The 6,610-nt window shown below is 47.4% G+C and overlaps 1 pseudogene; it reads left to right on the forward strand.

Moving 5' to 3' along the window:
* LOC102250397 overlaps nt 1–5,582 on the forward strand; it is a 9,824-nt pseudogene extending 4,242 nt beyond the window's left edge.
* The last annotated feature ends 1,028 nt before the right edge of the window (nt 5,583–6,610 follow it).

Here is a 6,610-nt window from a genome sequence, read left to right on the forward strand (position 1 = left end):
GACGTGGCCGTGTACTTCTCCCCGGAGGAGTGGGGCTGCCTGCGGCCCGCGCAGAGGGCCCTGTCCCGGGACGTGATGCGGGAGATCACGGCCACCTGGGCGCGCTCGGGTTCTGAGGCCCTCATCGCCTGGGTGGAGGAAGAGGCTGAACTGGGGGGGCCAGACGCCCGCGATCCCATCCGGAGTTGGGTGTGCAGGTTCCAGAACCAAGGAAGAGCTGTCCCGGGACGTGATGCGGGAGATCACGGCCACCTGGGCGCGCTCGGGTTCTGAGGCCCTCATCGCCTGGGTGGAGGAAGAGGCTGAACTGGGGGGGCCAGACGCCCGCGATCCCATCCGGAGTTGGGTGTGCAGGTTCCAGAACCAAGGAAGAGAAAGGACTGAGAGAAGGCACCGGGGCGCTGGAGAAGATCCTTCCTATGGCCGCTCGGCCTCTTGGGCTGAAGGCTCCCATACCCCCTTCTGCAGGTCTCCCTTACAGTTTGGAGCAGCCATCCACGGTGCCTCGCCGGGGTCGCCCCCCACTCTTTGCCCATCCCCCCGTCCCAAGGGCAGACCAGCGTCATGGTTGCTCCCTCTGCGGGAAGAGTTTTGCCTGGCGTTCCACTCTGGTGGAGCACCTGTACACCCGCACGGGTGAGAAGCCCTTCTCTTGCCCTGACTGTGGCAAAGGCTTCGGCCAGGCCTCCTCTCTGAGCAAGTACCGCGCCAGCCACTGTGGGGAGCGGCCTGTGGCCGGGCCTTCACCCAGCGCTCTGCCCTCACCACCCACCTACGGGTCCACACGGGTGAGAAGCCCGACCTCTGTGCTGACTGCGGCCACGGCTTCAGCCAGAGCTCTGCCCACTACCAGCATCAGCGGGTCCACAGGGGCGAGACCCCCGTCCCTTGCCCAGACTGTGGCCGTGTGTGGGTGATGGCCTCCAAGGTGAGAAGACAAAGGGTGAGGATCTAAACATTTCCTGAGGCCCAAGCTGCAATCAGTAATGAACCTCTGGGGGCGCCAGGGAGGTCGTAGAATTCCTTGTAAGAACTGGACCTGGGGGGACGAGCGCCATCATATTTTAGGCCCTCTCCAGCTCGACAGGGGACACCTCAGTCTCTGCTGGCCTAGCCTACAAGCCCCCTTTGCTGAGTTAGGACTGAGGTAAGACCGCCGTTGACCTCCGCTGTGGGAAGAAAAGGCCGTTTCTCAGATGTGTTAAGAGGATTGAGATCGCCAAAACCGGTTTGGCTCAGTGGATAGAGCGTCGGCCTGCGGACTGAAGGGTCCCAGGTTCGATTCCGGTCGGGGGCATGTACCTGGGTTGTGGGCACATCCCCAGTAGGAGGTGTGCAGGAGGCAGCTGATCGATGTCTCTCTCTCATCGATGTTTCTAACTCTCTATCTCTCTCCCTTCCTCTCTGTAAAAAATCAATGGCCAAGGGGACCTGGACCCACCTGTGGGCTTCCAGCACTACCCAGAGATCTTCCAGGAGTGTGGGTGATGGCCTCAAAGGTGAGAAGACAAAGGGTGAAGATCTAAACATTTCCTGAGGCCCAAGCTGGAATCAGTCCTGAACCTCTGGGGGTGCCAGGGAGGTCATAGAATTTCTTGTAAGAGCTGGCCATGGGGGACGAGCGCCATCATGTTTTAGGCCTCTCCAGCTTGACAGGGGCCTAGCCTACAAGCCCCCTTTGCTGAGTTAGGACTGAGGTAAGAACGCCGCTGACCTCCGCTGTGGGAAGAAAAGGCCGTTTCTCAGATGTGTTAAGAGGATTGAGGTGGAAGAGAACCTTGTTTTACCCGTTTGCCTTTTCACTGCATAAGTTAAAAACTGGTGGCCATGCACTGAATCTGGCCTGCAGCTCTTTTGTTTTTTGGCCTAGTCAGAATTTTAAAATGTTACAAATTATTGGTTAAGATTTCACACAAAATCCAGGTTTCTGACTTCTCTTGAGAAATCCAAAGATTTGGCAACTCTACCTAAACTCCCACAAAACCACAGCTGGCGGGAGCCGGGGGCAGCTGTTCCCTTTGGATGGAGCCGGACCTGTGCTCCGGTTCGGCATGCTCGCCACCCTCATCAGCTCCCGACCAGCCTCGCCTGGCGCTCATGGCTTGCCCATGTCTCTTCCAGGCAGGCTCCCTCCACCTGGTGTTTTCCTCGCCTTTACATGACCTGTCGGGCTCCTGTGGTAATTGGAGTTTGCAAACCGTGGTCTATGGCAGCCGTGGGCAAAAACACGGCCACAGTCTGGGCAAGGGAAGGGGGTCTCGCTGATGCTGGTAGAGGGCAGAGCTCTGGCCGAAGCAGTGGCCGCAGTCAGCACAGCGGTGAAGGATAGGGGGATAAGGACATATATGTAATACCTTAATCAATAAAGAAAAAAAGAAAAGAAAAAATAAATTGAAGTTAAGTTCCTTATGTTTTGTTCCTTTTCACTATTCCTGACCTGTATTACTGATGGAAGTACTGATTTCAAGACCCTATGAGCCATTCTAGCAAAATTTTGGTTGCTTTTCCCCAGAAAGTGAACTGAAAAGATTGAAATGGTCCTAAGCATAGGAAGCAAGCTAGGCAGTTTAATACTCTTCTCTTTTTCCTCTTTGTCCCCTGTGCTTTTCCCCCACTGGAGGGGCCTACTTAGCCTATTCTTTTAAACACTGAAGGCATCCCCCTAAGAAAGGAGGGCAGGCTTTTCACGGCCCCCAAAAGGACAGCATCTGTCTTACCTGAATCTTCTTCATCGGACATCTGAGAAAGCGACTCAGTGGAGGGGGCCTTGAGCTCTGTTGATGAATCCATTGCAAGTAGTCACAGGCTGCAGTTCCTCCTAGAATTTGAAGGCAGGATCAAGCATAAGGTGATGCTCAAAAATCTCAAGTTGCTACAACGTAGCCTGGAAAGAATAGGAGTGAAATGTGGGGAAAGTGCCAAGCTAAATAATGCTGGTAAACCAATCAACAAGCCTATTTTTAATGATGACTAAAGAGATTAAGGTGGGTGGGAGTAGTTCTTAGTTCTGCATCTGCTCTCCAAGAGATAATCATGCCCTCTGGCCCTTAGGCTGGAAAATTTATCAGGAGCCTCGATGGGTGTATCCTTAAAATTTAGTGTGTTTTTTTTTGTTTGTTTGTTTTTTCAAATTCTACTTCCAGAGATGACTACTGGTTTGTGAACCAGACTTGGCTCATTCTAGAGCAGAGCAGAAAAGGGCAGTTTCCCCCCATTTTCAGATAAACTCCCAATTACGTTGACTGAGAAAGTTTCCTTAAAGTTTTCCTTGCCTGGTTCATCCTAAATCTTTGATGCTTCTAAGGGGAAGTCTGCTAGTGAGGGAAAGTAGAGAAGTGTCATTATAAACAGCTGATTAGCTTGATATTTTATGGACGTGTAGTTTAGACTTATAAATGTTTTGTTTTAGAAGCTACACCTTTAAATGCATTTAACATTTTCAAGCAACTGAAATTAAAATTTTTAATTACTGGCCTTCTCCCCAATAGTTGTATTGAATTCTAGCAAAGAGCACCAACATTAACTGCTGATTTTCTTTTTCTTTTTTTTCCTGAAAACAAGTTTTCTTTAAATAAGGGTTTAAATACATTACATAACATTAAAACTGAAGGAGGGGGGAAAAACCCCAAAATTCAGTTTGTTACTTCACATGGCATTGGGCAGCTATTGCTAGTTAGTTGCAAGCTCTATAGCCAGCTACATGACCAACACTTTAGTTTGTAATTTGTTCCCTTGTCAAAAGTTTAACTATGATAGAAGGTTGGCCTCAAATAATGGTGTTTGGACAACAGTTAGCTAGGTTATGTCTGGTCAAAAAAGACCTTGGTGGCAAGTCAGAATTCCTTATCACCTCCTTAGGAGAAGGTGGCAGGCTGCTCTAAGCTCCATCCAAGTAGTCAGGTTGTAGATCTTTTTTTTTTTTTTTTAAATATATTTTATTGATTTTCCACAGAGAAACATCGATTATCTGCCTCCTGCACACCTCCTACTGGGGATGTGCCCGCAACCAAGGTACATGTCCTTGACCGGAATCGAACCTAGAACCCTTCAGTCCGAAGGCCGGCGCTCTAGCCATTGAGCCAAACCGGTCAGGGCTGGTTTTAGATGTTTGACTACCCATGGCTCACTCTAGTGGTGCAGATGCCGCTGCTGCCTTACCCCTCTCCTCTCAGCTTCAGGAAAGGCTGCTCAGGCGGTGACATTCCCTGAGGTCTGGGAACTCTGTGAGGAGCCACACTCAAGGGGCCAAAGAGCTGCATGTGGCTCGAGAGCCGCAGTTTGCCGACCACGGTTCTAGGAGAAGCTTGCATTTCTTTCCCTGTACCTTTCAAAGTCAAATACCTGGTCTTCTTTTAAAAAGCTTATCTGAGCCATATTTTAAAATGCAAGTTTTGCCTGCCTAGTGTGGTTCAATGGTTGAACATGGAGCCATGAACCGAGAGGTCACTGGTGGGATTCCAGGTTAGGGCACATGCCCAGATCTCAGGCTGGATCCCCAGTGGAGGGAGTGCAGGAGGCAGATATTCAATGATGTTTCTCATCAAAGTCTCTCTATTCCTCTCCCATTCTCTCTCTTTAAAAACCAATGAAAACGTTCAAGCATATGAAGATGGGAGGGTAGATGACAGATTTTATGTTATATTTTGTTCCCAAAGAAATTCACATCTGTAGATGATGAGTCATGAAAAAGGAAAATAACCTAAGTAAAATACCATTGGACGGCAGCCGTCTCTTACTATACCACTATCATATTTCATTTCCTCCTGTCAAAACACTCTACTTTCCTTCTACCGCTAACTCTTCCATTATTTTTTTTTTACATTTTTTTTTATTGATTTCAGAGAGGAATAGAGAGGGAGATATAGAAATGTTAATGATGAGAATCATTGATAGGCTGCTTCCTGCAAGCCCTGTACTGGGAGTCAAGTCCACAACACGGGCATTTGCCCTGACAGGGAATTGAACCATGACCTCCTGGTTCCTAGGTCCAACCTCAACCCAAACTGGCTGGGCTCCCTATGTTTTGTTAGTTTTCAATCCTCACCCTAGAATATTTTCCCATTAATTTTTAGAGAGAGGGAAAGACAGAGAGAAACATCCATGTGACAGAAACACATGAAACGGTTGCCTCTTGCATACCCCCTGACCAGGGCCCTGGCCAGAGAGGAGCCTGAAATCGAGGTACCTGCCCTGGACAGGAATTGAACCAGGGCCCCTTCATTCCTCAGACTGACACTCTATCCACTGAGCCAAATCGGCTAGGGCTAAAAAATATTTAAAACAATAGGGAGCCTAGCCCTAGCCGGTTAGTTCATTGCTAGCAAAATCAAGTATAAAATAATGACTAAGAACAAGGTGGTGAACATGTTACTGGGAGAGAAAACCTAAGTTCTTGTTTTCTTGAGGGAAACATTTCCATCAAGTGACAAAGTGGAGAAAAGCAGGCAAGAATTTTACCTCAACCGTGTGAAATGTTTTGAGATAGAGTATATTTGTGAGTGTAATTTCATGGCTTCTTTCTTATATAGGAGAAACCTTTCCATCAGTATGGAAAACTAAGAAAATTACTTTCCACTGCATAATCTGGATGTCACAGATTAAAGCTTATTTTTCTGTGAATAAAATGTATTCAATAAAGTACTGTTGTTTAAAAAGATCTTTAAAAAAAAACACAGAATTTATTGACCTCACCAAATACCTACTTAGGGCAGTGACACAAGGAAGGGCATAAAGAACCAGCAGGAGAGCCTAGGCTGGGCTGCTTTGGCTTTCTGGGAAGTCAGAGAAAAGGGGGAAAAGGGGAACCTTGGAGACAGGTCCAGGAGTTGGCCCAGGATGAGGTGCTGCTGTCCGTTGCTCCCCTGGTTGCAAGTCTCCTAGGGCACCTTAGATTAGGGGATATGTCCCCAGGGGTGTGGTGAATAGAGGGGGAAGAGAATGGCATGGGCAAGGTCCCTGGGGGCTTCATTTTCAGAGGTTTGAAAGGGTGGGTGTTTTGAGGAGAGCTTATGGGTAGAAAAAGAATATTCACTAGCTTTATGCTGATGCACCAAAATGAGATTTATTCTCTTAACTGGATTTCTATTATCTGTCTCCCTGACTAGGGTGATTTAAGCTATTTACCCTCTGGCTGGGGAGGAGAAGTGTAAACCATTTACCCTTAAGTGTCCTTGGTTTAGGGAAGATGGGACTTACTAGGTGGTTCCCCAACTATAGGTCAAAGATTGCCTATTCCACTTGTCCTGGAATTTTCATAGCTTCTTATCAAATACACAATATAGTATACCAGTGATGTATTATACAACTGTACACCAGAAAACTATAATTTCATAAACAGTGTCACCCCAATAAATTCAAAGAACAAAAATACACATGTCTCAGATATGCCTCAAGTTTATTAAAGATGCCCTTATACACACATTTGCTACTAAAAATTGAAATACATCAAAAAAAGTGTTACAACTTAAATGAGTACAAGAATACGGTGTATGCCTAAAATGACTTCATGTCATAATTCTCAGCAACACCAGACGAAGGACCTGGATGTAATAGGCAATGACTACAGCCACATTGAAATACAGGTTCATTCTGGGGAAAAAAAAAAAAAAAA

This window comes from Myotis brandtii, unplaced genomic scaffold (assembly GCF_000412655.1).
Source record: "Myotis brandtii unplaced genomic scaffold, ASM41265v1 scaffold1667, whole genome shotgun sequence".
Lineage (NCBI taxonomy): Eukaryota > Metazoa > Chordata > Mammalia > Chiroptera > Vespertilionidae > Myotis > Myotis brandtii.